A 13,743-nucleotide genomic window follows, 5' to 3' on the forward strand; every position below is an offset into this window, starting at 1 on the left:
ACACTGTAAAGACAAATGCGTAGCTTAAGGAACAATCATCTTTAGCCGAGGGAAAAAAAAAAGATATTTAGAAATGTTGCTAACTCATGTAATTGCCACATTCAATTCAACATTCTTTAATTTATTCAACGATTATTTAGGAACATCTGCTCCCCAGGAGGGGATGGGCCGTGGGGCAGACCAGGGGCCCAGAGCTCAGGGCAGGGGGTACCGCTTGTGGGGCCGCTCATTTCTGTTTCGAGGTACACCAAGGGTTAGAAAAACCACACTAAGCAAAGAACTTGCATCAAGATCGGGACTGGAATCCATTAATGTAGGTGATAAAGCCCCGCAAGTCTGATCAGCGCTTCTCCCCAGGAAGATGTGCCCTGAGGCATCCCCCGAGGATGGCGCAGGTCCTGAGGGTCGTGGGGATCAAAGAATATGAGCCAAGACGTATAAATCACATGTTGGAGTTTGCCTTCCCCTATGTGACCACAGTTCTAGATGATGCAAAAATTTACTCAAGCCATGCTAAGAAAGCTACTGGTGTGCAATTGCAATCCAGTGTGCGCCGACCAGTTTTTTTTTTTACCTCTCCGCCCCAAGAGATTTTTATTAGATATTGCAAGGCAAAGAAATCAAACCCCTTCGCCTTTGATCAAGCCGTATTCAAGTCCTAGAATGCCACCCAATAGATATTGCTTAACAGCTCCAAACTATATGTTGCAGGGAAAACCCCAAAACTAGGGTACAGCCACAGAGGCCACCTGGCTTGGAGCAGGAAGGAATTCGAGAGCAGCCCCATAGAGTAAAATGAGAGCAAGTTTATTAAGAAAGTAAAGGAATAAGAGTGGCTACTCCACAGGCAGAGCAGCCTGGAGGGCTGCAGATTGGCTATTTTTACCGTTATTTCTTGATCATATGCTAAATAGAGGATGGATTATTCATGAGTTTTACAAGAAGGCCCTGGGGATTTTCTGGAACTGAGGGTTCCTCCTCCTTTTAGACCATGTAGGGTAATAACTTCCCCGGGTTGCCATAGCATTTGTAAACCGTCATGGCACTCAGGGGGAGTGTCTTTCGGCAGCTAAATCATTATAATTAGCCTATAATGAGCAGTGAGGATGACCAGAGGTCATCCACTAGTGGATTTCAGTCTCAATCTTGATCCGGGTTCTTTGCCTGGAGTGGTTTTTCCAACCCTGGTGTACCAGGAAAGGGAACGCTGAGTGGCCCCCTATGGGGTGCCCTCTTGGTTTTGGTGGGTTTGGGCCACCCTCTTTACTGCATCTGTTTTATCAGTGGGGGTCTTTGTGACCTCTATCTTGTGAAATCAGTCCTGCCAAACTCCTGTCTCATACGTACAGGCTTAAGTCTTTACAGAAAAAGGCATCTACGTCTGAGGGAAGAATAACAGTCCCCATGATATCAGTGGGCCAGGGGAGGTCCTCAAATGCCGGTGGGTCCTGGACCCCCGCAGGTGTCCAGACTCTTGACACTGTCTTGAGAATGGATTCAAGGATGAGTTGGAAAATAGTGAAAGTATGGAGATTTGTTGCAAAGGGAAAAAGTACACACTTAAGAAAGGGGATTGCGGGCATACTCAAGAGAGTCACACAGTGGGGTGTGTGGTTTCTCTCTGTATGGGTTTCTTTAACCAAGGGGTGGAATATTTATGACAATTCTTGGAAAAAGATGGAGATTTCTTGGAACTGTGGTGCCACTAGTTTTTACACCAAATATGGGTGTTCCCAGAACTGTCATTGCGCTGGTGGGTGTGATTTAGTGTGTTAATGAGCATATAATGAGGTCCTAGGTCAAATCCAGCGCCACTTTGGGTCTAGTTGGTCTTAGCCAGCTTGGTCCACACCCTGTTTTTCAGGGGTTCATCAGCCCATAACCCCTACTCATGGGAAACTGCTGTGTGGAGTTTTTATTCTCCTGTGAACACCCTGCATTATTTCTGTCTCACCCAGATTAAATGTTGGTTCAGTTACTAGCCGACCAGGTGTTCACACACTAGGCACACCACCCCCCAAACCATGTTTGTGGCAACTAAATTAAGGACTCAAATGTCCCTCACAAGGCAAAGGTTTACAGTGTAGATGTCTGCTTCACATTGCCCTGTGAAGCATGAATTCCTGTAACATCAGCAATTCAGAATGTTCTGGTTAATCCATCACGAATGGTCCAGAGGCATTCTTATTACACTAATATGGTGTCATCACAAACTACTGCCAATGGAAAAAAAAACATGAAGAAGATGATAATGATGATGATGAGGACGATAATTTGTAATCTAGCTTTGATGTATGTAACATGTATACTTGACCTTGAATTCACTGTACTGAAATTAATCATGCATGCTGGATGCTTTCAAGTTGTGTTTTAGAAAACTTAAATAATATTTCATGAGTATACTCTATTTTCAATTGAAATATTAGATTTTCTTTAATAGTATAAGTAATGGTTTTTCATCAGCTTTTAAGTGTAAAATAATAAAGTTGTCCTTCATCAATTAAAAAAAAACACATTTATAGAGCACCTACTTCTACCCTTCAAAGTCCAATCTTTCAGCATCCCTAAGCTTCCTTAGCCCATCTCAGGAGGAGGCAGGGGATGGGGGCTAAGGAAACTTAACCAAATCACTCCTCCTCTCCTAAGTCTTTACCTTCACCCCCTTTAATAGTCATTTTTCTTCCAAATCAAACAATAACAATAATAGCAAACACTTATTTAGTATTTATTGTATGTCAGGTCTTGTTTCATGTATTAGCTCATTTAATCTTCATAACTATGATGTAGGTTACTATGATTATAAACTCCATTTTTTAAATGAGGAAACTGAGGCACAGAAATGTTAAGTAATTTGCCTAAAGTCACAGGATTTAACAATTGGTAGAGCCGCAATTCGAAACCATGTTGCCCTTAGACTTCCTCTTTAACAAATGTGCTTAAAATCTCTTCCACATTACACATGTGTGCACACACACGCACACCCCTCCACCTCTGGGGCCTTTCCATTTTTGGTCACCCTCTTTCAAGCATAGAAGCACAGTGTCTCACCTCTCTCTCTCAACTCTCATTCTAATTTTCTTCTGCAGGCATTATATTATAGACCTCACCACCTTTTCTTTAAAGATCTATAGTGTTCTATACTTTTTATGAAGTCCTACATTTTTACAAGCCTATTTTCTACTCTTACTGGCTAATAAAATCCTGCCTAAAGCCAGAGCCTGAAAGCTTCATAATTAACCATTGCTAGTGAAAAGAAACTCCAGGGAGATGAGGTTATCGATGCAGGTATAAGATGAGGCCAAAAGCATGCATGAGAGAGAAGGCACTGGTGTAAAGCCTTACCCATAACCATCCTGTTCCCCATCTTGTAATCATAAAACTGCCTCCAGAGATTAGCCACAGAAACACCTGAACTTCACAAGTGCGGTGTTATCATTTGTGAAATGCAACCATGAACTCAAAATCTTGCATACTAGTCAGTTGTCATGGAAAATAGCTTGCAACCTAGATCATTATTTATTTCAGTGTATAAATGGCCTGGTTTCCTTGGTTTAGCAAAAGAGCCCACAATTCTGACTCTTGGCTGCCTGAGCCCAAAGAAACATCGGCACTGTCATCTTTTTATGGCATAAACTCTAACTTCTGGTCCATGCAGGACCTCACCTTTTGATTTTCACGGGCCTAGTTTGAAAATGAAAAAGAAAATTAACTTTTTTTCTCTCTTTTTTACTGCTATTGCATTTTAATTCTCTTCGAAGCTAGATAAATGCTGCCAATTGTGATATAGGAGTTAAGAAGAAATTAGGCAGATAGTGAGGGTAAGGAAGTCCTCAGTAAGGTTTTCCTTTTCATGAAAAGCAGCCCCCAAATCATCTTCTTTTCTAACAAAAAGCAGCCTGTAAAATCGAGCTGCGGACATAGACAAGCAAACTGGAAGCTTGCCTGGATGAATGCTGGCAGCTGTGCCAGTAGGAAAAGGCTGCCTGGGGCTAGGCATGTCCAACATGGTGGTTCCATCTATCCCTTTCCCTGTCAACCATGTGCACAGTAAGGAGCAGGCAACATTCACTGGCCAAGTAGAAACCCCATTTGCATAATAAAAGATTAGGGTGGCTGGCCAGCTATGTAAACGTCCCACCTGGTCCAACCAATCTTGGGCCCAATGTAAATCAGACACTGCCTCCTCAAGCCTGTCTTTAAAACCCTGTGCACTCCACCACGGGACAGAAGTCCCACTAGGGCGCCCCTGTCTCTTGCAGGAGAGAGAGCAGTTCTCCTTTCTCTTTCTTTTGCCTATTAAATCTCTGCCCCTAAAGCCACTTCTTGTGTGTCCACATATTCGATTTCCTTGTGTAAAATGAGGAACCTCGGGTATTTACCCCAGACAATGACACCACTTCAATTGGTTAGGTGGGAACTTTTAGGAAAGAAGAGGAAAAATATCAAAATGTTAAGGTTTTATCTTGTTACATCTGTATATCCAACCAATCAACTTGACACATCCCTAGGGTGCTTCTCAGGTGTCCCAAAGCCATTAGGTCTTCAGATGAGGCCATCGAGCAACAGACTTGGATCAACCTCAAAATGTTCAGCAAAGAAGCTACATGCAAAAGAATACACTATTGCATAATGCTATTCATATAAATCTCAAAACAGGCAAAACAAAGCCATAGTATTTAGGAGTTCATGCTTAACTGACAAAAACATTACAAGGTAACACCACCAAAGTGACCACCATCAAAATCAGGTTCATGATCACTTTGGAGGAAGAAAGTAGGAAGGATCAGGAGAAGAATGAGAGGGGCTCCTGGGGTGCTAACATTCTAGCTCCCCACCTGAGTGATGCTACACAAGGGTTTGCTTTGATAAATCATTGTGCTGGACATTCTGTTTTGGGTACTTTTCTGTAGTGTTAAGTCCACAGGGGAAGAGCTTTTTAAAAGCAAAGGGACATGTACTCCATAAATATATACACCTACTGTGTACCCCTAAAAAGTTAAAAATTTAAATTTAAAAAAAAGCAAAGGGAGAAGAAAAAAAAATGTGATGGAAAGTGAGCCCGGGAAGGTCTGTCACCCACATAGGGACACAGCGAAAGGGTTCCGTTATGATCTTCTCAATGAGATGCACTTCGTGCAACCTGGAAGGCAGAAATGAGATGGAATCCCTTTCCTGCCCCTTTGCCTGTTTCCCCTGGCAAGCACAGCTCGGTGGGGGGTGGCAGGGGGGGCGGGGGGGTTTGGGGGTTTGGGGTTTTTTTTTAGGGTTTCAGCAACCACATTCTTGTGTCTAGTCACTTACTTTGTGGGTATTGAAAGACACCTGCAGTGGCAGTGGTGGTCTCCCAATCCGTGGATCACAGCTATGATGGGTGTCCTTGAATCTAACATGAACCCAACACCCCCAGTCCCAGTCTCCTGCCTGGCAATGGGCAGGTGTATAGTAGAAAAACAGTTTTTCTCTATACTCACACTCAACACTTCTGTGACCAGATGTGCACACTTTTTCCCATGCCAACCACTTTTCCCACACCAGCTGGGTGTCGTACAATTCAATTCAGTTCTGACATAGACCAGAGTTAGCACAGACCTCACAGGTTAAGGGCTCTGTCCCACAACACCAGCCCCCAATTCAGATGCCAATCACAAGTAGTAAGTCCCCAGGACACCCACAACTTCTGTCTGATTTGGCTACAAATTGGAGCTTCCCATGAACCCCTCCTTGGGTTCAATAGTTTGCTAGAGCAGCTCCCAGAACCCAGGAAGACAGTTTACTTACTATTGTCAATTTATTACTGAGGATATTTCAGCCAGATGAAAAGGTACAGCATAGGGCAAGGTCTAGAAGGGTCCCCAGCACAGGTCCCCATAGAGTTAGAGTGCACTAGCCTCCTGGCACGTGGATGCATTCACCAACCTGGAATCTCCCTGAACTCCATCTTTTAGGGATGTTAATGGAGGCTTCATCACAACGGCATGATTGATTATTAACCCAATCGCTAGACCCTCCCTCCTCCCTGGAGAATGAGGGGTAGGGGTGAAAGTTCTAGGCTTCTGATCATGGCTTGGTCGTTCTGGTGACAAGCTCTCATTCAGCAGCCCAGCAAAAGTCACCTACAGATAGTATAACAGATGCTCCTATCACCCAGGTCATTCCAAGGGATGAGGAGCTCTGAGTCCAGACCCTGGCATCTGGGAGACGTGCAGCTGCAGCTGTGGAGCAAGGTGGGTGGGGGTTTGCGGGGAGGAACCCTTTGCACATCCACCTTGGGAGGGCTGGTCTCCACCAGCTTTGTTCATCCTCAATGGCTAAAAGTTTCCATTTGCAGTTTTCTGACCTTTCCTACCTCCCAATAAGAAGTGAAATTAGCTGGTTCTGGGAATACGGGGCTTGAAAAACAAGAAGTGCTTTGGAAAATGTGCTGGGATCTGAGTCGCCTGTAATTGATGAGTTCCTGTCTCCATTGTGGCCCAGTGAACTGGGAAGATGTGGCAGGGAACTCAAACCCTCCCTAAGGGAAGACGCCTACTTAATGCCTAAGGAAGATGAGTTTTCCATCCTCTGTGATTGTGTAAGATTTCCGGGCCAGCCCTGACATCTGGCCACAATCTCAGCACCCAGTCATTGTTTTTGTTCCACAATATTCTTTGCTTTTTAACTCCATCAGAAAAAAAAAACTGTCTTGATTCTCAACATGTTAGGGTGAATCAATACAGTGATTAATAGGAAATAATTTTTGGTGGTTTATATTTTAAGTACTAAGTACCCATCTAGAATGTATAGGGTGGCCAGGAACTTAGAGGGAATGGAAATCCTCCTGCACACTGGATGTTGTTTGAAATTATCCTGCCACTAAGGCAACAGCAGCATAAACATACTGGGTGAAGAAAAATAAGCCGGATGTTCTCAGGACATCTGAAAATCATTGGTTCAGACCCTTTCCTCAAGGAAGATAGTTAAATGGAGAAGTTGGTCACTTTAGAACCCATGAAGATGCGGCATGAGAACAAGCCCAGAGCTTTTTCAGCAACATGACATACTCAGTTTGTTTGTTTGTTTTTTAATTAAAAAAAATAATTGGCCAGGCAGAATGGCTCATGACTGTAATCCCAGCAGTTTGGGAGGATGAGGTGGGAGGATTGCTTGAGGCCAGGAATTAGAGATGAGCCTGGGCAACATAGCTAGACCCTGTCTCTCCAGAAAAAAAAAAAAATTAGAAAAAAATTAGCTGAGCATGGTGACTCATGCCTGCAGTCCCAGAGCCTTGGGAGGCCAAGGCAGGAGGATCACTTGAGGCCAGGAGTTCAAGATCAGCCTGGGCAACATGGTGAGACCCCATCTCTACCAAAAAAAAAAAAAAAAATATCCAGGCATGATGACGTATGCCTGTAGCGCTGGCTGCTTGGGAGGCTGAGGTGGGAGGACTGTTTGAGCCAGGGAGTTTGAGGCTATCGTGAGCTGTGATTGTGCCATTGCACTCCAGCTTGGGTAATAGAATGAGACCCTGTGAAAAACAAAAAAGCAAACCAAAAGAAACCTGTTCCTCAGGCACAACAAAGGGGTAGGTGGATATCAGAAGGGAAGGGCCTCCTAAGGCCCTAATACCTATGCCCCTTCATGCACCTATTAATATTCTCAGCATAAATTTAGCAGCCCTCAATCAAAGAACAGTCCCAAGCTAGGCATATAGCTCATTAGATGGCTGCTATGGTGAATGAGACATATGTTTGTATTTTTAAATTATAAGCCTGAACTAGGAAGACTTTAATGAGTCTCTTCCCTGTGTGTGGGAGGAGAGATTGCATTTTATGGATTGCTCAAGAAAACTCCAAAAGTGGGAAAACTCATTCAATTCCCTCCCTCATTCTCTTATTTATCTCTTGAAAAAATGAACCTGAGCTAAGTGCTGGATATTTAAAAAAATGAAAAGACTAAAAAAAACCTGCTTTCAGGGAGCATTCAGACTACTTAGCAAATAGATGCAATACAATGTGTCAAAGAGATAATGGATGATAGTGAGCCTGACTGTGCTGGGGGTGTCCTGCAAGATTTCATTGACTTGGGTCTTGAAGTATGACAAGTTTGCATGATGATCCTGATTCATGGGCACAAGGGCAGGGCAGGGCTCACCAGGCAAGAGGATAGGATGGGTAGAGGCATGACAAAAGATGCATAATCTTTGAACAGTAAAGAGCAAGGAAGGCTGGGTGCGGTGGCTCACTGCTGTAATCTCAGCCCTTTGAGAGGCTGAAATGGGAGGATCACTTGAGCTCAGAAGTTCAAGATCAGCTTGGGCAACATGGGGAGACCCCATCTCTATAAAAATATTTAAGAAATTAGGTGGGCATGGGGGCACACACCTTTAGTCTCAGCTACTCCTCAGGAAGCTGAGGTAGGAGGATCACTTGGGCTGATGAGGTTGAGGCTGCAGTGAGCTGTGACCACGCCACTGCACTCCAGCCTGGGTTGCAGAGAAAGTTCCTGTCTCAAGGAAAACAATAATAAGGCAAGGAAAAGTAACTGGGGAAATAGGAAGAGGCCAGACCATGGCCTTTTCTGGTGTAGAAATTTGAACTTTGTTTTGTAGGTCTTAGGGAGTCACAGAAGGATATAAAGCAGGACAGTGACGTGATCAGAATCATGTTAGATGGAGAAATCTCCCTGCGATTATTGGAGGGAGGAGGTAATGGGAAATTGTGGTAATCCCGGTGATAGATCAAGAAGGATGACACTGGCCAGTCGAAGTGGACTGTAAAGAACAAAACCAATTCTACCCCAGCATTTATGGGGTAGAATCAATAGCAGAGTTTGTGAAGTCATTAGAAGCCTCTTGCCAAAACAAAAGTTTGGTCCCTCAAGAAGAGTACTGCAATATGGACAAAGAGAAAGGCCAAAAGTGCTTTCCTAGATATTGCTCCTCTGTGGCAGGAACAGGCAGAGAACCAAAAAGAAAGGAAGCTAGGAAGAGTATTTACCAAGCTATACCATGCCTCTGAGTTCACATTGTGGTTAGGCTAAAACTCTAAGAGAATAATAGAATATAGTTGAAAATTCCAGGTTGGATCTAGACTCAAGGCATATCCTTTTGCACCTGCTATAAGTTCCTTTAAAAAAAATCCTATTTGGGGCCAGGTGCGGTGGCTCACACCTGTAATCCCAGCACTTTGGGAGGCTGAGGCGGGCGGATCATGAGGTCAGGAGATCGAGATCATCCTGGCTAACATGGTGAAACCCTGTCTCTACTAAAAATACAAAAAATTAGTGTGTGTGCATAGCGGCACACACCTGTAGTCCCAGCTACTCAGGAGGCTGAGGCAGGAGAATCGCTAGAACTGGGAGGCGGTTGCAGTGAGCCGAGATCACAACACTGCACTACAGCCTGGGTAACAAGAGCAAGACTCCGTCAAAAAAAAAAAAAAATCTATTTTGAAAAATGTAATATATTTAATTTGTATTGAGTCAAAATTCACATGCAATGAAACGCATAGATTTTATGTGTATAATTGATAAGTATACACACAATACATGACTGTGTACACAACTCCTTTGCATGTGATTGAAAATATTTCTCCCAGTCTGTAGCTTGCCTTTTGATTTTCTTGACATCTTTTGACCAACAGAAGACTTTTTTTTTTTTTTTTTTTTTGAGATAGAGTCTTGCTCTGTCACCTAGGCTGGAGTCTGGAGTGCAGTGGCATGATCTCAGCTCACTCCATCCTCCGCCTCCAGGGTTCATGCAATTCTTTTGCCTCAGCCTCCTGAGTAGCCGAGATTACAGGCATGCACCACCATCCCTGGCTAATTTTTACGTTTTTAGTAGAGATGGGGTTTTGCCATGTTGGCTAGGCTGGTCTTGAACTCCTGACGTCAGTTGATCTGCCTGCCTTGCCCTCCCAAAGTGCTGGGCCACTGCACTAAAAGATTTAATTTTAATGAAATCCAATTTAACATTTTTAATGGTTAGTTTCTAACACTTTATTTTCTTAGGGCAGTTTTAACTTTATAGCAAAATTGAGCAGAAAAGATGGTATTTCTATATACTTTCTGCCCTCCACATGCACAGCCTTCCCCATTATCAACATCCCCCACCAGAGTGGTGCATTTGTTATAACTGATAAACCTACACTGATATATTAATATTACCCAAAGTCTATAGTTTACCTTAGGGTTCACTCTTGGTGTTGTACATTCTGTGCATTTGGATAAATGTATAATAGCATGTATTCAACATTATGATATCACGCAGAGTAGTTTCACTGCCCTAAATATCCTCTGTGCTCTACCTATTCATCTCTCTCTCCCCAGTAACCCCTGGCAACTACTGACCTTTTTACGGTCTCCATAGTTTTCCCTTTTCCAGAGTGTCATATAGTTGCAGTCATATAGTATGTACCCTTTTTTAGCCTTTTTCACTTAGTGCTATATATTTAAGTTTCTTCCATGTCTTTTCAAGGCTCAATAACTAATTTCTTTTTAGCGCTGGATAATATTCCATTGTCTGGATGTAACATTCACCTACTGAAGGACATCTTAGTTGCTTTCAAGTTTTGGTAGTTATGAATGAATGAAGCTGGTATAAACGTTCATGTGTAGGTTTGTGTGTTGTCATAAGTTTTCAACTCTTTCGGGTAAGTATCAAGGATCTAAAAGGTTAATGTTATACCCAAGGTCATCTAAGTTTTCTCCTGTGTTATCTTCTAGAAGAGTTTTAGTTTTACATCTTACATTTAGGTTTGTGATCCATTTTGAGATAATTTTTGGGAAGGGTGTAAGGCCTGTGTCTAGATTCATATTTTTTTGCATATGAGTGTCCAGTTATTCCAGCACCACTTACTGAAAAGACTGTCCTTGCTCCATTGTATCACCTTTGCTCCTTTGGAAAAAATCAGTTGACTATATCTGTGTGGTTCTACATCTGGGCTATTTTGTTCCGTTGATCAATTTGTCTATTATTTCACCAATATCACACTGTCTTGATTATTGTAGCTTTATAGTAAATATTGAAGTTAGGTGGTGTTGGCCAGGCATGCTGGCTCACTCCTGTAATCCCAGCACTTTGGGAGGCCAAGGCAGGCAGATCATCTGAAGTCAGGAGTTCGAGACCAGCCTAGCCAACATGGCTCGCTACTAAAAATATAAAAATTAGCCGGGTGTGGTGGCACGTGCCTGTAGTTCCAGCCACTCAGGAGGCTGAGGCAGGAGAATTGCTTGAACCTGGGAGGTGGTGGTTGCAGTGAGCCAAAATTGCGCCACTGCACTCCAGCCTGGGTGACAGAGTGAGACTCTGTCTCAAAAAAAAAAAAAAAAGTTAGGTATTGTCAGTCTTCCAACTTTGTCTTTTCAGTCTATTATGTTGACTATTCTGGTCTTTTGCCTCTCCATGTAAATTTTAGAATAAGTTTGTTGAGATCTACAACATAACTTGCTAAAATTGTGATTGAGATTGTACTGAATTTATGAAGTTGGGAAGAACTGACATCTTGGCAATATTGAGTCTTCCTTTCCATGAACATGGAATATCTCTCCATTTATGTAGTTCTTTATTTCATGTGTGTTGTAGTTTTCCCCATATAGATCTTGTATATATTTTTTAGACTTATACAGAATTTATTTCATTTGGGAGAGTGCTAATGTAAATGATACTGTGTTTTTAACTTCAAATTCCACTTGTTCATTGCTGGTATATAGGAAAGCAATTGATTTTTGTATATTAACCTTGTATCTTGAAATCTTGCTATAATTCCTTCTTGGTTCCAGGAGTTTGGTTGGTTTTTTTTTTTTTTTTGAGACGGAGTTTCACTCTTTTTGCCCAGGCTGGAGTGCAGTGGCACTATCTCAGCTCACCGCAACCACCACCTTCCGGGTTCAAGCAATTCTCCTGCCTCAGCCTCCTGAGTAGCTGGGATTACAGGCACCCACCACCATGCCCAGCTAATTTTGTATTTTTAGTAGAGACAGACTTTCTCCATGTTGGTCGGGTTGGTCTCGAACTCCCAGCCTCAGGTGACCCACCCGCCTCGGCCTTCCAAAGTGCTGGGATTACAGGCGTGAGCCACCGCGCCTGGCCTTTTTTTTTTTTTTTAAGATTTTTACAGATTTTCTACATAGACAACTATGTCATCTGTGACGAAACATAGTTTTATCCTTGTTATTTTCTTCCTTCTATTTGTTTTGGATTTAATTTGCTTCCCCTCCCTCTGTCACCAGCTTCTTAAAGTGGAGATTTGGATAATTGATTTAAACCTCTTTTCTTTTATAATATGAGCATTTAAAGCTATAGATTCCTTTGAAGTATTGCTTTAGTGGCTTTACAAATTTTGGCATATTGCATTTTTATTATATTTTAGTTCAAACTATTTTCTAATTTCTCTTGTGATTTTTTGATGCAGAGTTACTTATAAATATAATTTTAAAATTAATAGGTTTAATTGTCATAATTGTATACATGTATGGGATACAAAGTGATATTTTGATATATGTATTATACAACATGGAATAAATTAATAAACATAGGCAGCACCTCATTTACTTATCATTTTTTGTGGCAAAATATCTGAAGTTTACTCTTTTAGAGGGTACAATACATTAATATTGACTACAGTCACCCTGCTGTGCAATAGATCTCAAAATGTATTTCTCTTGTCTAACTGAAACTTTATACCTTTTGGCCAACTACTTCGCTTTCCTTCTCTCCCACCCCCACCCTCTCAGCCTCTCATAACCATCATTCTACTCTCTACTTCTAGGAGTTCAACTTTTTTAGCTTGAACATATAAGTGACATCATGCAGTATTTGTCTTTTTTCACCTGGCTCATTTCACTTAGCATAACATCTTCCACGTTCATCTATCTTGTTGCAAATGACAGGATTTCCTTCTTTTCTATGGCTGAATAGTATTCAATTGTGTATATATTACCACCTTTTCTTTATCCATTCATTCATCAGTGGACCCTTAGGTTGATTCCATATCTTGGCTATTATGAATAATGCTGCAATCAACATCAGAGTGCAGATATCGCTTCATTGACTTTAATTCCTTTGGATACATACTCAGAGTAGGTTTGCTAGAACATAAATATAATTTTTAATTTCCAAATATTTGAGGGCATTTTTTCAGTATCTTAGAATTAGTGATTTATAATTTAATCTCATTTGGCCAGAGATCATACTATTAGGCTTGGAGTGATGCTTTGTTAGGGCAGGCCTGTTTGGTTCTGAGCATTGCCCCTACTCTTGGTCATTGCTATTTTCCTAACTAAAAATATTTGGAAAATGGAGTTCTGGAAGGGTGCATATGTATATTAGGGTGATGGAGGAAAGTAATAACACCTTCTCTTCCTTAATGGGAAGTTTCAATAGACAATACCTAAAACTAAAAAATCAGTATATAATCATAGGAGATGAAATAGATAAGGTACTTGATGTATCTGAATGCTTGAATGAAGATTTAGATAATGGTAAAGCGTTTTGGGTTGAATTAAGTAAGCGTGCAGAAAACAAAACAAAAAAATTGATGACTATTAACTCAATGGTGAGTAAATGTACAAGAAATGAAAAATAATTATATTCACTACATAGTTCACCTGTGAATAGTATTGACATAATAATATAAAGAGTAAATTAAACATTTTTTAATTTAAAAAATTAGAAAAGTTGAAAGAATATACAGTGAACACTTTAGAGATATATATATATTCCACCTGGATTCATGAATTAAACAATAGATGATAGTACACTTTTTA

At 41.5% G+C, this 13,743-nt stretch overlaps 1 protein-coding gene and 1 pseudogene across 1 annotated transcript in view; both read left to right on the top strand.

Annotated features, from left to right (window-relative positions):
- The window catches only part of ESCO2 (establishment of sister chromatid cohesion N-acetyltransferase 2), a 90,990-nt gene that overhangs the window by 65,007 nt on the left and 12,240 nt on the right, over nt 1-13,743 (top strand). The gene's annotated exons all lie outside the window — the stretch shown is intronic.
- LOC100615346 (transcription initiation factor TFIID subunit 9-like) lies at nt 298-2,280 on the top strand (annotated as a pseudogene).

Source organism: Pan troglodytes, chromosome 7 (genome assembly GCF_028858775.2).
Source record: "Pan troglodytes isolate AG18354 chromosome 7, NHGRI_mPanTro3-v2.0_pri, whole genome shotgun sequence".
NCBI classification, from domain to species: domain Eukaryota; kingdom Metazoa; phylum Chordata; class Mammalia; order Primates; family Hominidae; genus Pan; species Pan troglodytes.